The following is a 20,817-nucleotide window of genomic DNA, read 5'->3' on the forward strand; positions in this document are numbered from 1 at the left end:
AGCAAGAGGGGTGCCTTTGGCCCCTTCGCACATGGCCACAGTGGTATGGGACCTTCTTTTGGGCGGGGTGAGGCCAAGTGGCTTCGGGCGGTGGATGACCCAGCACATGGCCACAGCCCAGGGTATCGGTCAGCCTTCCCCAACCTGGTGCCTTTCAGATGTGCTGGACCGCAAGCCCCATAATTCCCAGCCAGCGTGGCCATTGGCTGTGGCAGTTGCAGCCCAACACATCTGGAGCTGACCAGGTGCGGAAGGCTGGTGTAGGTCTTTCCCCCACCAGGAGCAAGGGGGGCTAATGGTGTAGCAAAGGCCTCTGCAGTTGGGCCTCTCCCAGGTGGCTGCATTTAGCACATGCCACCAAAGTGGGGTCGCCGCGTACTGTTGTGGTTCCCATGTTGTGGCTCCTAAACAGCTGTTTCTCCTAAAGCAGAAGGCGAGGAGGTGGCCCACCAAGGAACAAGTGCCCAAGTGGTCCACAGGGCTGCAGGGAATCAGTCGATCAGTTAATTCAATGACGGATCGGTCCTGACTTCGGTGGAACTGAAGGCGCTGTACATAGGGTTCCTGGGCCGTATCCGATCCGGGTACTGACCAAACTCAGACTTCCTTAGCTTCAGCAGGTTTGCGGCATCATGGGCATTTTGACTGTGAATCCCAGCTCTCTATTCTTACAATATGTTTATTCAGATTGCGCCCCCTGAGCTGATCCTGCTTGAAGGATTGGCACCATCTCTGTGTGTGTGTGCGTGCGTGCGTGTGCACGTGTGTGTGTGTGTGTGTGTGCGCACATGGCTGGCAGATGGGAGCATGGAGTGGCTGATGTGTCTGAAGCATCCTGTGGGTTCCGTCGGTCAGCATTTTCACCGAGCCTGGAAGCAAGTGGTTCTTGGTTACCACATTTCAAATTATCTTGTATGCAGCTTCTCTTTGTGCATTGATGTTGCTATACATTATTATGGTGAGGGAGGGAAAAAGTGTCTCCTGCATCAACAGAGCCTGTAATCTTGCATAGTTTATCTGCCTTCCTTGAAATCCCTCCACAAAATCCATTTCTTTGGGAAGCCTTTGGCTTAACCAAGTTTTCTCCAACCTGGTGCACTCCAGACTGGTTAGACTCCAACTCCCAACATTCCCAGTGGCCATGCTGGCTGGGGCTGATGGGAGCTGCAGTCCAACAAATTTGAAGGGCACCAGGTTGGGGAAGGCTGGGTTAATCCCTTAGGCCTTGCCCCCAACTGGAACACCACTTCATTTGCCCATACTCATTTCCTTGCTCCCCTGGCCTCCCTCTTTCCCTCCCTTTGTTGCCCCCCCCCCCGACAAAATTCAGGTTGTAAACTCTTTGGGGCAGGGACCTATGTATTTTGCTTCTGGTATTCTGTAAACATTATTAATAATAATGTCAGATAATAAATCTTCCTCCTTTTGTACAACAAGATCCTAAAGCACAGGGAGAGGAAAAGTGCCAGCCAGCTGCTTTTCTTCTATCATCCTTTCAGAAGTTTCTCTCTGGAGTTGTTCGGACGTAAGGACAGCGTCCACTAGCAATTGCAGAGGACCTGCAGCTTGTTCTTAGGTTAACTTGGGGCTTTTTAACCTGGGAACAACTCCAAGTTCCCAGGTTTGGATGTCACATCAACAACCCTGTCGAATGCAGCATTCGACAGCTGCTAGCAAAACCCGGAAACCGCTCGTGTGTGGCCCCGGCACAGTATGCGCCCCTGCAATTTGTGAATTAATTAATTAACTTCTGAACAGAGTCTCTGACTCTCTGCCCAGGTATTTTTCAAGTGCTAAATCTTTAACTGCAAAGGAGCCTATTCCTGCTGGATCAGTTTTTAGACAATTTGTGGTTCGCATTTTTCTTCGTTCGTGGTCTTGCTGACTGGGGTGGTGGTGGTGGAAAACTATGGTGTTTTAAAATTCACTGATGATACCAAGTTCAGAGAGCCATTGGCACAGATGAAGACTGGAAAATTCCCCAGGGTGAAATGGAATGACCTCATGGACCGGAGTAACGGAAGCCGGGTGGAAAATAATAGGGCTGCGTGTAAGGAGATGCACTTGTGGGCTTATAATAAGCTCTTGATCTTCTAGGGACTCGTCATCTAGAAATGACAGCACAGGAAAGAGGGGGGGGGTGTCTTAATTGCATGATGACTCTCTTCTGATGCGAGAGGGTCGCTGTGGCGGTAGTGGTGGCAAATACAATTGCAGGATGTTACGGAGTGACGTTTCTGGTAGGAACTGCAGTAATAAATAGCATAGTCTTCACGAACCTGCCACCCTCCAGATGTGTTGGATGATGGGGGTTGTAGTTCAACATATCTGGAGGGCTACAGATTGGAGAAGGCTTAAAGGAGAAGCAGGGTTGGGCCTGGACAGCCCAAGCAGCTGACGGTGCGATCAGGCTCCCTGAGTGCATTTCAGTACCACAGAAGAGGTTTAAATGCGTGGATCGTGCCCAGCCAGGCACAATCTAGGTGCTCCCTCCCCAGCAGTTTTTCAGGGAATTCCCAGGGTGTGCCTCTGGGATTGTGCACGGCTTCATTTGGCCACCCTAAAACTATTTCCTCCCCGACTAACCCCTTTAAAGCTTCATGTGCCTTGTCTAGTTGGTTATATTTAAGAAGGATTCTGGCTTGTACATTATTGAGAAGTTAGCGCAGAAGAACTGTGTGTGTGAATGATGCTTCCTTTCCTCTTGTTTCTGTTATAATATTTGAAGGGGGACAAGGCTGACATCAAGGATAGGCATGGTTGGGCACCTGCTGGGGCCCCACACCCCCGTAGGGGCCCACTGATGAGAGAGCCCTGGAGTTGCTGCTCCTCTTCACCATTGCAGCCTGCTTGTTTACTTGCCTCTTGCCCTGGCCCAGACAACAGTGGTGGGGGGGAGGAGGAGGAGGAGGAGGAGGAGATGCCACAGCCTACTTGCTCTCTGGCTCGCTGCCTGTCAAGCAAGAAAGCGGTAGCCATGATGAGAAAGAGGATGAGGAGCAATAGCAGCTGGGGACAATGGCAGTGAGAATGTAGACGCGCTGAAGGGGGGGGGGCGTTATGGATGTTTTACCAAGGGCCCTCAAAAACCCAGAGCCAGCACGGAAGGGGGAACTCATGGATAATGTGAGATTTTCTGTGCTCTGGAGGTCACTATGGGTCTGACCAATACAATGGTGCAAATCCTTCCTCGTTTAGCCATACCCATTTAGCACCACTGTCCCATCTTTGGCCGTTTCCCTTCTTTAAAGAAAGAGAGGTGTATAATTATATATGTGGTGTATCATCATACATTATGATATGTAATCATAAATATAGTAAGTGCCTCTGAGCAGGTACAGGGCCTACCCCATCTTCTGAGCCATTGCAACTGTTCCCCCAGTAAGAACAGGGAAGAAAGACAATGGAACCTGCAGAAGATCCTTTCAAGCGCAGCCTAATATACAATACCTTTCTCAGTCTGATTCAAGAACCAAGATACATTTTGAAAAATGGAATACAGTTTTAGAACAACATAGTCTAGATGAGATATTGATGTATAAGAGCCCACCGTCACCATCCTTAAGTGTTCATCTTAAGAAAGCTATTTTAAACTTTCCAAAATCCATGTTGCTGTAACACCTTTATTAGGCTAACCAAAAGATCTCCAAAAGAATTGTGCACACTACCTTTGCTTTTTTTCCTGTTTAAAGTGATGGCTTTGGGGTATTTAACATCTGGAGGCTCAAACCAAAGGAAGATGAAAGCATGTAAAGCTGCTGGTAGTTATAAGCACACTTGGTCTTGTTGTATTGTACCACAATTTTGGACTCCCAAACAACAGAAAACGGTAGAAATTACAGCCTTTTTGTTAATCAGTAACCGACATTGATGGCGATAAAGCTGTTTGCTCTCATAAAAATTTAATCCAAAATATGTTGCTTGCTGCAAGGATGCTTATTAGTGCAACAACAGAAGTTGCTCCAACCGTTGAAAGAGACAGATGGGATTAATAAACTATGGGATGTTTTGATAATGGATAACTTGATGCAACAGATCTGAACTAAATGTGGAAGATGGGTGTGGGAGCCTTCTCTATGACAGATTAGTGGCCCTTGATCAGATACTTGGAGACGTTCAAACGTTGTAGACTAAGGGTGCTATCTTATGCATGTTTAGACAGAAGAAAAGTCCTGCAACTCCCAGTATTCCCCAGCCAGCATGGGTGCCCAAGTATGCATAGGATGGCACTCTCAATTATATTTAGGGGAATGGCCTGGTCTACTGATGCAGCAGGATGCATTTTGTATGTTAATCTGATGTACAAGGAGTGTCCGGCTGGAACTTAATTTCTCCTAAGATTTTAATGCTCTTTGCAAGATAGAAGATGGAAGGCAAATTGACTATCCAGGATGTGTGCAAAACATTTTCCCCATCCTGATTGGGGGAGAAGGAAGACTGTTTCACATATATAAGTATATATAATTAGATTTTCTGCACTCCATTTGTCTACATTTGGTGACTGGCAGTTTTTTTAGTGTGCCTCTGTTGAAAAGGATTGCATTTGAAATGTCTGTTTGTAATGGCCCTTCTTCACACATACAAGTGATCAGTGTGCATTTGTGAACCAGCCCTGAGGTCTTGCTTTAGTGGCTAATTGGTCTCCACAATTGGGGGCTGAAAAGGCTTCCCTCTCTCCTCTCCACAGTACATATATACATAGTCCCTGGCCCTGCAATATGATGTTGCTTGCTTCGAGGAGCAATCTCCGCTTGTCTTGCAGATAAACAGATGCCTTTCCCCTCCGGTTGCCTCTGTACACCTCAACACTTCCACTATCTGCTTGTAGAGCTACTCTGGCAGAGTGGCTAACTACACATTGCTGTAAAGACAGAGCTAGCATTTACATCTTAATTTTTATTTTATAATGGGGGGCTGATTTTTGTTGTGACTTCCCCCTCCCCTCTGTGCAGGAGCACCATAGCTGTACTGGGGGAGCAATTATTGGTAAAATGACAGCTGGGGAAAGAAGGATTAAAATCTCCCCGCCCTGTACATGCTGTGGGCAGTATCCAATTCAGCACTAGCACTAATGAAATTACGTTGTCCTAGTGTAGGCGACATCTAGCACAATACCAATGGGGTTTGCTGGTGCAACAGATTTGCACCAGCAAATGCAATTGGTGTTGCGCTAGCAGTCACGTACAATAGCGCAACGTAATAGTCACGTACAATAGCGCAATGTCACAGCTAGTGCCGAATTGGATATGTCTGTAAAGTAACATGTAGTTTGAACCTAAGAGTTTAAACTAGGATGCCCCTAGTTCACCAGTTGGCCTTAGCCAAGTCCCCGTCTTTGATCCTTAGTCCCCACTCTGCAATATGGGTGTAATAATACTGGTGTACTTTCCAGGGCTGTTTTAGTGAGCTAATGTATATGAATTGCTCTGAACAAACAGACGGCATGCATCTTATTAGTTACTGAAGAGGCACACACTGTGGAGCCTGCGTGATTAGTCTCTGTGCTGTCCCCAAAATTTTAGTGCAGAGGCTCCCATGAATGTCCAGGGTTCTGTTTTGTTTTGTACAAAGCCACAGCCCTTCTCATGAACAAAAGGATCTAGCTTCTATCCAATAGACTCCTAGAAGTGTTGTGAGGAAGTTTATAGATCTCACAGTTGATGAGATGTTTTGAAAAGATGGAGGCAGTGGGGCATCTGGTGGTCATTGGAAGGGACTTTGCCTTTATTTGCCTCCTAGCCTCTGGCTGTGGGATCATGGGAGTTGTAGTCCAACACATCTGGAGGGCACCAGGCTGGGGGAGAACAACTCTGGACCCTGCCTACTCTCACACTCCTGCTAGCTTTTCTCCCCTGTTAACGTTTTGCAGTTGGAGCAGAGTGCTTAGCCTAGCATGAGGGTTTTGAATAAACCAATCAGTTCCGCCAAGCCAAAGTTTTCTACGGTCAAATAAATCTTGCTTTTATTAGATGGAATAACTCGAGAACACCCTCTTCTACGAGGTGGACCTGTGGAACTCAGCTTGACTGAGACCTGTCTGCTGGTTCGGCAGCAAACCAGCATCTATCGCTTTTCTTCTGCGTCGCTCCAGGATTGGCTCTGACCTCAGCAGCTGTGGGCGTCCTGAGAGTATGTGGTCACACCTGAGCTGTCTGGCTCTCCTGAGATGGTTGCCAGTGTTGTCGCAAACACCTGATCATGATCTCATCCTCTTGTTTTCCTCTGACAGGCTCCCCCAAGGCGCCCCTTTTCCTGATCGTAATGCTACATTCCCTTATGTCATACTATTCCACGAGGAGGAGGGGAGAAGCTTGGGACAGTGCTTGGCGGTAGTCGTTATCCCCCTGTGGCAACCTGCTCTATTTTAGGGCCAGAGGTAACAGGTAGCCTGTGGCTTTTTACCCAGCAAATGACTTTCTGTGCAGCTGCAGTCATGCCATGAACTGCTGCATTTTCCTTCTCGATATAGAATCTGGATTTCATTTAAATTAAAGAACAACTTCCTAGCTCTTATGGTTCTAAGTGAACCTTGCATCCGGCTCTTGCCTGTTCCTCCTAATACCCCTCAATTTAAACATCTCTTTCCCTCTACTGTTTTGCTTTTTGGAATTGGGACAGCAAAGCTAACCAACCATGGGTGGTGAAGTTTGAAGAAAAGCTGAACAGTTATGCTGAATGTGGTGTGTTCCCACAATCAGATAATCAAGTAATGTTTGAGCAATATTTGCAGAATTTGTCTTTCCTCACTGCAGGATTTCCAAAACGTTTTAAGATTAAAAGCATACAGTGGGAATGCAACCGAGAAGACTTCGTAAACACGTGTATCATATATGGACAATAACTGGGGATCTTATCTAGTTTCTTGTTTAGCTTATTTTATTTTGCAAAGCACCGTATACGTTGACGATGGTGCTTCTGTGCTTGCTGTTTTCTCACGTATGGTCCCTTTTTACTTTTTTAATGTCTTTTTTATTTAAAACAAAACAACAACAACAACAGAAACACAACAACAATACATATACATTAAAATATCTCTTTAAGATTGTAAGATGTCTACCTTTGGCTCCCTTTACACAACAAATGCTTATTATTATTATTCTCTAGTTCTTGTCTTAGTTGTATATCATACATTGAGTTCACAGACATTATCTCCGTTCTAATTTTAACAGCAACAGAAAAAAGAGAATCAACCATCTCTAAGTTCAAAATCCACATACATAGATATCATTTTTCTCTATTTCTTGTACAAATTCTATAAAAGGTTTCCAATCTAACATAAATTTAGTTGTTGATCTGTCTTTAATTATAATAGTAAGTTTTGCCATCTCTGTCAGCTCCCTCATTTTCATGATCCACTCGCTCACAGTTGGTACTGTTTCATTCTTCCACTTTTGTGCGTACAATAACCTTGCAGCCGTTGTCATGTAGAGAAAGAGGGTTCCCCCCTTCTCTTTTATGTGTTTATCTGTTAGACCCAATAAAAAAGTTTCTGGCTTTAGTTCTATAGTAGTCTTTAATATTCTTTGAGCTAAAGACTGTATTCGTTTCCAAAATGTTTTAGCTTTTTTACAAGTCCACCATAAATGATAAAATGTTCCCTCTTGGTCTTCACATTTCCAACATTTTCCACAAACACCTTTATACATTTTAGACAATATAAACGGTGCCATATACCATCTATACATCATCTTATAAAAATTCTCTTCAAGATTTGTACATAAAGTAAATTTTAGATCTTTTCCCCACATACTTTCCCACTCTTCCATTAATATATTATGACCAACATTTTGTGCCCATTTTATCATACAGTCTTTTACTTGTTCATCCTCTGTCTCATACCTTAACAGTAATTTATACAGTTTAGCAATAACATGTTAATCATTTGTACCCAGTGCTGTTTCAAACTCAGATTCTGTTTGTTCAGATCCACCATTTTTCTCATCTGTTTTAAACCTTTATTTAAGTTGCAAATATGAAAACCACTGACATAAATGACCTTCTTCCAATAAGCTTTCCCTTGATTTTAACTTATATTCCCCTTGTGACAGTTCCAGTAAATCATTATACCTTAACGTACGGTCCCTTTTTACTGAGTCAGCTGTATTGGCAAGGTAGCAAACCTTTGAGTTGCACAGGTTTCTTTCAGGGCAGGAACAGTATAGGTGTGGCAGCCCTGAATTCCCTCCCTCTCATTTAGAGGGCAGGAGTCGCCCCAAAACCTGGAGGGAGAGGTTAGAGCAAAGTATAATAGAAGTAGGTGGGGTGAGAGCGGGCAAGAGCTTCTCCTGCCACTCTCGTGCACAGCCGATGAGGCCCGTCTGCTGCCTCTTCCACTCCTGCTCGCTTGTGGGTACTGGGAAGCGGAGCTGGGCACCCACCCAGCTCTGAATGGTGCACGTAGCTTTAATCCCTTTCCCTCCAGTGGTGCATGTCAGCACATTCTGCTGATTCACGGCAAAGCCGCTGATTATAGGGCTGGGCTCTGTAATTGCCTGGCTCGGGTGTTTAGCTGAATGAGACCAATCCTGCCAGCTCTGCTGCAGAGACCTTTTGCTCAGAGTTTGAAATGCCCGAGTTGGCAGAACAGCTTTGCTGAGTTCTGTGCCGGGTGGGTCGGTGGTGTGGGGGGCATCATGGGTGTGTGCTGTTCCCATAGAGGCCAGTGGTAGTCAGGCCTGATTCTTTGCAACACCCTCCCTGGGAGAGCTGCACAGGACATCATGGAAAATACTTCTCCTAGCAGGGGGGAAAGTGGGGGACGTACACCTCGGCTGACAGTCTTCAAACCAGTGGAGGCTGGTGGCTGCGACTGCAGTGGGGCAGTGAATCCTTGGACATCTCCTTTAGAGTTCTGACAGGTTCTGACTGAAACCTGGAGTGGATTCATTGCCCCACTGACATCGGAGCCACCAGCCTCCACTGCTTCTAACTATTCTGGGGTTCCTCAGGAACATATCTGGGGTTCCGCTCAGTAATGGCAGACCAAATCTACCCTGAAAGACACTTTTTGCTCTCCAGTGTCAACCTTCCCCTGGCATGCAAAGCGTAGAGCAGAGGTGAGCAGATGTTAGGTTTCTGAGATCTGTTTTTCTTTCTTGTTTTTATTGGAACCTCGAGATCCAACAACCGGAGCCTCATGTAAAAGACACACACTTAGGATCAAAGAATTCCAAGCCCAGGAACTTGTTTTGAGTACCAAGACTGAACAGAGTACACCGTCCTTGCACACCAAAATCCATCCTTGGTTAGCCTCCCTCAGGCTTTCTTCATCTCAGCAGTATAATTTTAGGGCAGGGGAGAGTCATTTTGTTGTTGCTGTTGTTAAACAATTGGGAGTCAGGAATCCTTGCCAATCTGAGGCAAATACCTAGAGACTTACCAGTAGATCCCCACCTTCAGCCCACCCCTGCTGTAGGGGAGCCTCGGATGTGTGTGAGGATGTATTCAGTTCACAGCAGTACAGCCTAGTAGGGCCGTGACCAGCATCCATGTGAACTGGCTGTGAGCTGGAGACGATCCCCCAGAATCCTTTGCAGTGTGCCCCCTCACATGATGACCTGAGTTCCAACATCAGAACTAACTTGCTGGATCAGGCCGAAGAACCATCCAGCCCAGTATTCTGTTTCTAGTGATGGCTAGCCTATGCCTCCAGGGCACTCACAAGCAGTAGGATATGAAGGCAACTGCTTTCCTCTGTGGTTGTTCACAGCCTCTGGTATTGTGCGGTATACTATCTCTCTACCTGGAGGTCCTGATTAGTTATTGTGGCTATTAGGCACTGATAAAAAAAGGATTAATTAACAAATAATTTATCCAGTGTAAGAAGAACATTTTTCTCTTGCACATATACAGAGTGTTCTGTAGCATTACCAGAGCAGTGTGGGAAGGAACCACTGGCAAGCAAATGTCATTCCACTTAGCTAATGTAAGAACCAGCCTAGGTGGTTTTAGGCAATCCCTTTTCTCTTGGTCTCAGTCACCCATCAGCCTTACAAGGATACTAATACTGACCGACCTTATAAGATTGATGTAAGGATTACAGCAAGGCAAATGTATGTGGAGCTCTTTAAACACTCAGACATGGTATATTAACGTTAGCGATGTAGAAGGAAGGCGCTTGCCCCTAAATAACCTATGCTATAAATATAGATTACGGTGTTATAGTAAGTATTTATTATAAAAGCTATCAAATTCCATCATGCTTTTTAAGCCATTTGCTCAACCAAGTATTTGGGCTGTGTTTTGCCTAGCCTTGATGATAACTCCATTCTCTGCCTACACACACTGAGGATCTTGTCCGTGTATATCTTGGCAACACTTGTATATCTTGTCAATTTTTTTTTTGAAGTTTTGCTGTAATTGAATCTGAGCTAAGCGGTAGCTGGAGCGAGGCCCAGGCAAGCAAACTCAAGACTGCCTCTTTTGGCCCTTGGGCTGGATAAATCTGGTGTGTTTACAGCTTAGTTCTCAGTCCATGGGTGGCCAGAAGGTGCCAAGAGCACTTGCCTGGCAAAAAGATGAGGTGGCAACAAGCAACACAGGAAGGTTAAGCCTTGTACATAGGATGATAATGTCCCTCCCTGTACTCCCCTCCCCAGTAGTTTGAGGAAAATGTAATATTTCTCATATTAGAAATTAAAAATGTCAGGGCTCATGCCCCCCTTGTGGGGGGGGGGGGAGTCTTGCCCATTATCTAGATGTGTGAGAGCTTGTGGTTATCTAGTGCTAAGGCAAGTACATTCTGCAACTGTTTATGAACTCTGTCTCGCACGCGCTCTCTCTCTTTCTTTTTATTATTATGTTCTGGGGTGGCCTGACTGCGACTGTAACGCAGTCCCTGTTCTCATTTGTGTAGCACTGCTGCCAGTGTCCCTTTTGGGGCAATGGATTCGCTGTTCTTAGACAAGACCTCTGTCCCTGTCGATCTGTCCCTGGGGTTCGCTTGATGTCGTCTTACCCAGACTTGTAATGAGGGCAAGGCGACAGAAACAACTGCCGTGAGCACAGCTAGGATTGGGGTGCAAAACAGGCGTTAGAGATCATAAAAATGATTGGACAGTTCTCCAAATGATGTGAAATTACATTGTGTTTTTCTCTTCAGGATGGCCTAATTAAGTATGCTTTAAAGGTGGTAGATGAAAAGCCAGATATCGCCTTGCTCTGAGGCTGTTGAGGGCAGTGGGCCAGTCAGGGCGGCACCATCATATCTCCTTGTTGGACCTGTGCCTGCATAGAGCACATTCAGTTGTGGAACGCTGCTGTAGCACGTTGAGCAAACGGGAGGCCTGTGGTAGTATAGTCAGGCCAGCGGAGCTGCTGCTTCCAATGTCAGTGGGGTGATGAATCCGCCCCAGATTTCAGTCAGAACTGGTCAGAATTCTGAAGGAACCATTGAAGGTGCTTTGGAGAGCTCCTTTAGAGTTCTGACTGGTTCTGAATGAAACCTGGATTCACCACCCCACTGACATTGGAGCCAGCAGCCTCCGCTGAGGCAGGCATTATGGCAGGAGTTGCCTTTAAAGATCCTCAACCACAGGGTGGCCGTGTGCCCTCTTTTATAGAGGACAATCCTCTGTTGGAAGGATTTTCCAGTTTAAGTCCGGTTTAAAGATAAAGACGCCTAAGAAGGGAGAGCAGCAGGGGCTTGCAAGGTGCCCATCCAGTTAGCGGCTGGAGAGCAGGCACACAGCTCACCTGGTCACAGTCTTCCCCAGTAGGTTGAGACGTATTGTAACTCTATTTAAGTTATAGTAATTCTGTCTATAGAAACAAGAAGGCCTTCTTAAATGAACAATGCAAAGAAATCGAGGAAAACAACAGAATGGGAAAGACTAGAGATCTTTTCAAGAAAATCGGACATCTCAAGGGAATGTTTTGTGCAAAGACGGGCATGATAAAGGACAAAGAAGGCAGGGACCTAACAGAAGCAGATGAGATTAAGAAGAGGTGGAAAGAATACACAGAAGAACTATACAGGAAAGATCTTAATGTCCCTGATAGCCATGATAGTGCAGTCATTGAACTTGAGCTGGACATCCTAGAGTGTGAAGTCAAGTGGGCCTTAGGAAGCATTACTAACAACAAAGCTAGCAGAGATGACAGTATTCCAGCTGAGCTATTTAAAATCCTAAAAGATGATGCTGTTAAAGTGCTGCATTCAATATGCCGACAAATTTGGAACACTCAACAGTGGCCACAAGACTGGAAAAGGTCAGTTTACATTCCAATTCCAAAGAAGGGCAATGCCAAAGAGTGTTCAAACTACCGCACAATTGCGCTCATTTCACATGCCAGCAAGGTGATGCTCAAAATCCTGCAAGCTAGGCTTCAGCAGTATGCGAACCGAGAACTACCGGAAGTACAAGCTGGGTTTCGAAGAGGCAGAGGAACTAGAGATCAAATCGCCAACATTCGCTGCATCATGGAGAAAGCAAGAGAATTCCAGAATAATGTCCATTTCTGCTTCATTGACTACGCTAAAGCCTTTGATTGTGTGGATCACAACAAACTGTGGCGAATTCTTAAAGAGATGGGTGTACCAGACTCCCATCTCTCCTTACCTGTCTCCTGAGAAACCTGTACAAGGGACATGAAGCAACAGTAAGAACCGGACATGGAACAACCGATTGGTTCAAAATTGGGAAAGGAGTACAACAAGGCTGTATATTGTCGCCCTGCTTATTTAATTTATATGCAGAGTACATCATGAGAAATGCCGGGTTGGATGAATCACAGGTCGGAATTAAGATTGCCGGGAGAATTATCAACAACCTCAGATACACAGACGATACCACCCTAATGGCAGAAAGCGAAGAGGATCTAAAGAGCCTCTTGTTGAGGGTGAAAGTGGAGAGTGCAAACGCTGGTTTGAAACTCAACATTAAAAAACTAAGATCATGGCATCTGGCCCCATCACTTCCTGGCATATAGAAGGGGAAGAAATGGAAGCAGTGACAGATTTTATTTTCTTGGGCTCCAAGATCACCACAGACGGTGACTGTAGCCATGAAATTAAAAGACGCTTGCTCCTTGGGAGGAAAGCTATGGCAAACCTAGACAGCATAGTAAGAAGCAGAGATATCACTTCGCTGACAAAGATTCGTCTAATCAAAGCTATGGTTTTCCCAGTAGCAACGTATGGCTGTGAGAGCTGGGCTATAAGGAAGGCTGAGCGCCGAAGAATCGATGCTTTCGACCTGTGGTGCTGGAGAAGACTCTTACAAGTCCCCTGGACTGCAAGGAGGTCAAATCAGTCAATCCTAAAGGAAATCAACCCTGAGTGCTCATTGGAAGGACAGATCCTGAAGCTGAAGCTCCAATATTTTGGCCACCTAATGCGAAGAGAAAAGTCACTGGAAAAGACCCTGATGCTGGGAAAGACTGAGGGCAAAAGGAGAAGGGGATGGCAGAAGAGGAGATGGCTAGATAGCATCACCGATGCAATGAATATGAACTTGAGCACACTCTGGGAGAGAGCGGAGGACAGGAAGGCCTGGCGTACTGTGGTCCATGGGGTCACGAAGAGTCGGACACGACTTAAGGACTGAACAACAACAACAATTCTATCTATCTATTTATTGCATTTATATCCTGACTTTTTTTCCTCTTGCAAGGAACCCAAGGCAGCTTACATTCTCCTCCTCTTCCTCCTCCTCTCCATTTTATCCTCACAACAACAACCCTGTGAGGTAGGTTGGGCTGAGAGTTCTGACTGGCCTAAAGTCACCCAGTGAGCTTCCATGGCCGAGTGGAGACTAGAACCTGGATCTCCCAGCATGCAAATTTTATGCCAACCTGTGTTCTCTTTTTAGTGTTGCATTTCCTCTGCTTTGGCCATGCGTAAGTGGCCACCCTGCATGTTTAACTTGGTAATTCTTGTGTGCACGGTGGGGGTGGGGGTGGAGAGAAGTAAGAATTGGAAGCCTGCTTTAGGTGCAGAAATGTAGTACTGGGTGTCTCCGTATCGTATGGCTGAACTCTGCTCTCTTGCGCTGCCTTGAGCATCTTTTCCCAAGGGGGTTTACATCTTGGGCTTCCAGAACCTTCTGGGCGCCCCTGGATGTCACTTCCCAGAGTTGGGGAGGCTTCTTTTCTTTGGCTGCCTCTCCCCCCACCCCCATTTCCTGCTGAGGGAGAAGGGGCTGATTGAAGCCAGACTTTTTGTGCCTTTTGATGAGGCAGTGCATTTATGGCACCTTCTGCTCAGCTCCAGGGCCTAATCGGCCCCAGATGCCTGACCTGTGTAGTCTTTGGGTGCTGGATTTGGAAGCTGCAGGAAGCCGCGGGGCCTCCAGTGTGCAGGAGGTTTGCTGAGGAGGCTCATTCAAGAAAGGCAGTAGCAGCTCCTGCTGAGACAGGGGTGCTGAGATGGGATGGCTGGTTTGGAAGGGCCCAGATTGGATCCAGCAGCCAGCCATGGAGAATGCACATTCTGCAGTATGCTCTTAGTCAACCTGGTTAGATGGATGGGTAGCTGTGCCTCTCCCAAATCCAAGCTCAAGAGGCTACAGAGCATCCACCATCCAACATTTTGGCCCAAGGGCAGCTTGGGTTGCTCTGTGGTGGTACGCCAGCCTCTTCTGTGAGGTAAACGTCGTTTTCCCACATTTTGGCAGCTAGGTGTAAAATGCCCCCTTCTCTTGCCACCCATATTTCTTGACCAATGTGCCAAATTCCAGCTTTCTGGATGGGCTGGAAGTATCTTGGACATAAGGGGGGAGCAATCCCCCCGCCATTTGCGGGCCTATGTTTGTGTAAATATTTAGCTTCCTAGCCAGCTTAACTGTTTTGGGATGCACTTCTTAATTCTTGGTTTTGAAGGAGAGGTGTAAATATATTTAAGCTAAATGTTCTGGCTTCTGCCTTCATCAGTAGCTGTGCTGTTATATATATTCATCCTGGTAATCGGTGTGTCTGCACATGTACCAAATTTTAGCTTTCTTTGTGTAAGTTCCTTAATAACATAAAGTGGGGGAGGGTGACCCACGCTGAGCCAAAATGGTGCTCTTCTCCTCAGAGCAAGTTGGAACTTTTTTCAGTGACCATCTGGTTCCTAGGAGAGTTGCATGTTGGAAGTTGTTGTTTCTTCTTTGTAATGTATTGTTTTATTATGAGGAGGTAATGCAGAAAACCACAGCTAGAACCCCCACACACACAGATAACAAAGATAATTATCATTACAGTTTCAATTACGCCCCCTCTCCCTTGGTTGCTCACTTTTATTTTGGTTCAGTTAGCATAAAAAATCCAGAAAACCATTTCTGTGCATTTGAAGCTTTTGACTATTCTGATTTTTTTAATGCCACAGAATGTATGGAGATCTGGTTTGGGATACTGATATTTCTTGTATTAAATGAATAGTGACAAATGGTAAAACACCTATCTAATATGTTTTATTAGATTTTTCAAGTTAGATTTTTCTTTTCATCATTACTGGTGTGAATGTAACTTTGCTTAGTTGCGTTCTGGAAGAGGCCTAGCCATTTGGGGGTTACAGAATGCTGGAAATTGCATTCCCAGCATTCTGGCCATGGAATGCTGGGAATTGTAGTTCAACACATCTGGAGGGCACCAGGCTGGGGAAGGCTAGTTTAGTGGGCGTGCAGAGAAGCCAGAGCAGTTTCTACCTCTTTCCTCCCCACTGTCTGTCCAGTGACACATGGTAAGAATGGAGAAGGCAGGTGGCATTTGTGGCCATTGGCCCGGGTTCTCTTAGATTCCCTCCCCACACAAAGCAACGGCAATGCCTGAGATGATTGTGCGGCTCCCTCCCCCCAGCGCAGCTTGAGTCCAACCGTTTCCGATGTGTTATCAACTCCCCTGAGGGACATGCTCTCCGCCACACAGAGGGCTGTCTCTTTGGTGAACAAAGCTGCACACTCAAGGCCTGAGCCGGCCAGGAAAAAGGTTCTCTGTTGCACAGGCTGGGTGCTCTGTCTCCGGTTACACGCTGAGCATCCCAAACAATGGTCCCTTGATCAAGACTGGCAGACAGGCCCAGGGCTGCATAGGCCTCAACCTAGGATGTTTTCCATGGCGTCCAGCTGTGTGTGTGTGTGTGTGTGTGTGTGTGTGAGAGAGAGAGAGAGAGAGAGAGAGAGAGAGAGAAAGTGAGAGGCGGGTAATGTGCCTCTTTGCAGTTCTACAAGCTGGGAGCTCTTTTGGCAAACTTACTGACTTATTCCGCAACTGCTGTACAGGACAATAGTGAGGTCCAGCAGGCCTGTGTGAACAGGCCATGTGGTATATGCAAACTTCAGGCTTGTGGGATTTAATTTGCTTTCTGCTAGAACCCTGAGGTCCACGAACCAGAGCCAGGCACAATAGTAGCTGAAAAAGCCAGACATAAGATCTCTGAGCACAGACCCAGCTCACAAATTTATTTTCAGTAGCGGAATTGGAGCTTGCACACTCAAATCTGCTCCTATTTTCCACTGAGCGTTCTTGATTTCGGCAGCCTCATTTGGTGGTGGTGTGTGTGTGTGTGGCTTTTTGTTGTTGTCTTTATTGTTAAATCATTGGGAGCTGGAAACCCTTGCTGATCTATTGCCAATCACCTGGAAATCTACAAGTAAATCCCAATCTACTTTCTGTCTGACCCTGCCCTAGATCAGGGGCAGGCAGAAGGTAGATCTCCAAATGTTTTGGACTTCAACTCCCAGAAGCCCTTGCCAGCATGGCCAGTGATCAGGAATGCTGGGAGTAGATGTCCAAAACATCTGGAGATCTGCTTTCTGAACACCCCTGCCCTAGATCATTGTTCAGAATCCCCTGCAGAATACATGCCCCTCCCATCTGATCTCCTCTGTTTTAACCTAAGAACTGACCTGCTGGATCAGACCTTAGATCTATGTAGCCCAGTATTCTGTTTCCAGCAGTAGGCAGCCAGATGCCCCCGGGAGCCCAGAAACAGTGCAGGAAGGCAATTGCTTCCCACCCCCAGTTGGTTGTCTCCAGCACACTGCCTCTGAGCGTGGAGCTTTTACTTTGCTATCCTGGCTAATAGACTAGTCCAGCTTTCCCCAACCTGGCACCCTCCTGGTGTGTTGGACTACAACTCCCATCATGCAGGCTGGGGATAACTGGAGTTGTAGTCCAACACATCTGCTTGGGAAAGCTTGATGGAAAAATGAGGTCTGTAAATAAATTCCTGGCCTGCCCCAAACCCCCTGCCTCCCTTTCTTTTTTGGATCTCCAGCTTATCGGTCTCTGTGTTGAACTCTGTATGATATCATCTAGTGATCTAACAGAGGCTGCTTCATTCTGCTTTGCCATGAAAACAGCCGGTTCCCCACCCCCCCACCCCACTCCTGGCTCCATAGCTTCCGATGGCTTATAGAGAGACTGATTTGCTAATCACTGAGCAGGGGAAGGGAAGCAGTTTGGGATTGACCTTCCCTGTGCTAGTGTAGCACAGAGACATCCCTGGAGGATCATGCTGTTAACGGAGGCTGGCAGGATTGCCCTCCAAAACAGAGGGAAGCCATGGGGCTCCATCGTGCTGCTGTCTTTCTCAGAACCCTCTGGCCTTCCTGTCACCTGGGGGCTAAAGCTCAGATCCAGCATGCCCTGCATATGGACAAAAGATTGCCCCAAGGCCTTAATCCCCTAATACAGAGCTGTGATTTTCCTCCCCTCTGATGGCTTTAAAGCTTTTTGACCGGGTAGCCCCTCTGCTCCCAAGAGTCTGTTGTGCCTTTCAGCCAAGCCCAGAGGGGTTAGGAGATCTTTCCAGCCCATTAAGTAATCCTTCCACGTCGTGCCAAGTGTTTAATTCCTTGGAATCTGGCAAACATGAGTGGCCCGCATGTCGCTTGAGTTACAGGAACAGCATAATCTGAAACCATGGTTTTCTAAAAGTGAGTTGCAGTTATTTTAAAGGAGCCATGGTTAGGTTAACATTGGGCGAGTTTGCACATCACAATAAGCCACCTTGAGAATAAGTTACGGTGGGTTGGATGTTCACTCGCTAACCCACATTACTCCCAACAGACGATCAGGTACTCTGAGGCTTGCCAGAGCTTGTTTCCCCCTTAGTCCTTGCACCCACTCCTGGCACGTATGCTACGGGCCTTTACAGCACAACCTTTACAGCATTTGCACTCATTAGAAGAGTAGAGGTATTCTGTAGTAGTTTACTGTGCTAAACTGGAGTAGTTACTGCGCTTTACCAGATTTGCGCAAATCTCCCTGAAAGTTAAAAAATGAGATTAAATTTACGCAAATCTCCCCAAAGGTGAAAAAATAACATTAAATTTGCACAAATCTTCCCAAAGGTGGAAAAGAAAGGTGTTGTTGTCTAGGGAGGTGATGAAGTTGAGGAGTAAACTGACGACTTTCATTTCAAGGTGAAGTAGAGAGGGGATATTGTTAGTGAGATCATGAGGAGTGGCGGGCAGGCTTTTTTGCTGCTGTTGCCAGGCAGGCTCTCTCGCCGTTTTAACCAACCCACCCTGAAGCGATTCTCCCGGGTTTAGATGTCATGAAAAGCTATCCTGAAAACAAGCCACCCTAAACAACCCTACTAAAAGCCACAGGTTCTCAGGGTGGCTTGTTTGTGAAAAACAATTCACAATGGGAAAGCTGCCAGATTCAGACATCACACTAAGCTACCCTGCAACCATCCATGGTGACAACACATGATGGCTTAGCGTGACATGCAATCCAGGTCAGTGAGAAGAGAAGGGAGGGGGAGCCAAGGATATTTTTCCTGAAATTAGCTCCCGATCTGTAAATCATGGTTTGCCAGAACCATTTGAGCACCCAGGCTTAGTTGCATAACCACACTTTCTTTCAAACATTTTGTTTCAAAGCTGAAAAAGTGGGAAATTGCAAAAACCATATATCGAGAAGACATAGACATTTACAAAATATGGCCAATATGGTTTATAGCAGTTAGAAATAAAAGAAAAAACCCATTGTTTATACAGAAGTAGGCCATTCAACATTATCTCGAGGAATAGATAGATGATTTCTTACAGAGGAGACCACAGGATCCCATATTTCATTCTCATGACATTGATGTTTATAGTGCAGGCTGCACATGCCCTGGCTGTAATGAAAAGCTGTCCATCATCTCAACTGCTGCCATTTCAGGCTTCTCCTGTATTCTCATGCCTGGTTCGCATGTAATAACACCCTATGGGTTTTTGGTACTGCATGGCAGCAAGAGAGATGTCTCCCACCCACTTGACACTTCCGCTTTGCATCTTGCTTCATGCAACATGCGAACCCGGAGGGGCAAACAACCCAAAGTTTGGACCCATGGTTTGTTCCTCAACCACCCAGAGTTCCAGGTTTACACGTTGCTTCAAGCAACACAGGAACAAGACATTGATGAAAATGAACGCAAAGCGGAAGCAGTGTGCTCGCTCACTCCGACACAACCCCGCCAATTCATTAGTTAAATAACCCATGAACCAGTATTTTGTGCAAACCTGGCTGCTGTTTTCATTCTAACCAATTCCTTTATATATTTCTATTGTATTCCTTCTGTGTTTTTTAAACTGGGATGTCGTTGATACGTTTATTTGTGATGCTTCTGATGTATCCATGTGGACAACAAGAAACCCTACAGAGTTTTGTGGGTCTCTCCTTGTGACCTTAAGAATGACATGGAGAGAATTCACGTTTCCTTCTGTCTGGGCCAGTTTTGTATTTTGAAATGGAGAGTGCCTTACAAGGTTTAATTATTTTAAGAGCACAATTTATTCTGGGTTGCCAAGTCTTGAGTCGGAAGCCGCTGACTTGAATGTACATTTACAAAATAAATGCAGTTCCACCCAAACAGAAATCGGAGACACTGAAGCAGGGTTTGTATGCCTGAGAAAGCTTTGTTCTATATACATTCCTTTTTTTTCCCCCCAGCACTGTCTGGTTTTCATCCTGCTCTGGAGAATTGCAGTAGAATTATTAGACTAAAAGAGAACCTGGGCAGTCCTGCAGTACTTCCAGACCAGTGGTACCTTTCATGGTAGAAACACTGTAGAGGGCTAGAACACTGTATAAGTACTTGCCTTCTGCAGCAAACCAACAGAATGGAAGTGGGCAGCACTGTTCTTGCTGCTGGGGAAAATTGCTATTCAAGGATTGCTGCTGCTATTATTTTAATTTTCTTTTCCTCTGGAGACGTATGCTCGGGTGCTGATGTGTATGAGCGCACAGCTTCTGGGGGTGGGGTGGGGAAATGAGAGAGGAAAGGCAAGGTAGTAGTTTGTGCTTCTCAGAATAGCATGGCCATGCAGCGGAGTGAATAGTGATGTGCCTGGAAGTGATGTCGCCCATGCACTAACCGGTAAGGACCCATGGTATTTACGCATGTATCGACACTCCGGAAAAATATGGGGGATAGTTGCTAGCTAGTTTGCTAGCTTCAAAAGTGAAATAAATATTTATTATTGATTGAGTTAGATTCATATCCCTGATTTTAAACTTGTAAACAAATTTCCAGAGTGACTAACAATGAACATAAAATCTATCTATGCAAATGTTTTTGGCAGATAAAAGAAGCTCCCCAAAGTCTTAGCCACCAGATCCCTAAAACGTAACAAAGAAGTCACCAAGTAGACCTCCCTGGGAAGGGAGTGGTATTCTAACGAGCAAGGCACTACCACCAAAAAGGTCCTATCTCTTCTCACCATCTGCCTCATCTCTGATGGCAGGGGCACCCAGAGAATAACACCTGATGTGGATCCAGTGAGTTACTATCAACAGCAGCACTTGTTGCCTGGACTGAAAGTAGCCACTTACAGGTTCTCCTGCAACAAACAAAATCAAACCCATTATCTGGTCTGTGTGATTCCATGGTGCTAAGCCTGG

The 20,817-nt window shown here is 46.0% G+C and overlaps 1 protein-coding gene across 2 annotated transcripts in view; it reads left to right on the top strand.

Annotated features, from left to right (window-relative positions):
- Nucleotides 1-20,817, top strand: part of SEMA4C (semaphorin 4C) — a 68,529-nt gene that overhangs the window by 27,677 nt on the left and 20,035 nt on the right. The gene's annotated exons all lie outside the window — the stretch shown is intronic.

This window comes from Heloderma suspectum, chromosome 6 (genome assembly GCF_057233095.1).
Source record: "Heloderma suspectum isolate Gila_16-S chromosome 6, 16-S_ref, whole genome shotgun sequence".
Taxonomy (NCBI): Eukaryota; Metazoa; Chordata; class Lepidosauria; order Squamata; family Helodermatidae; genus Heloderma; species Heloderma suspectum.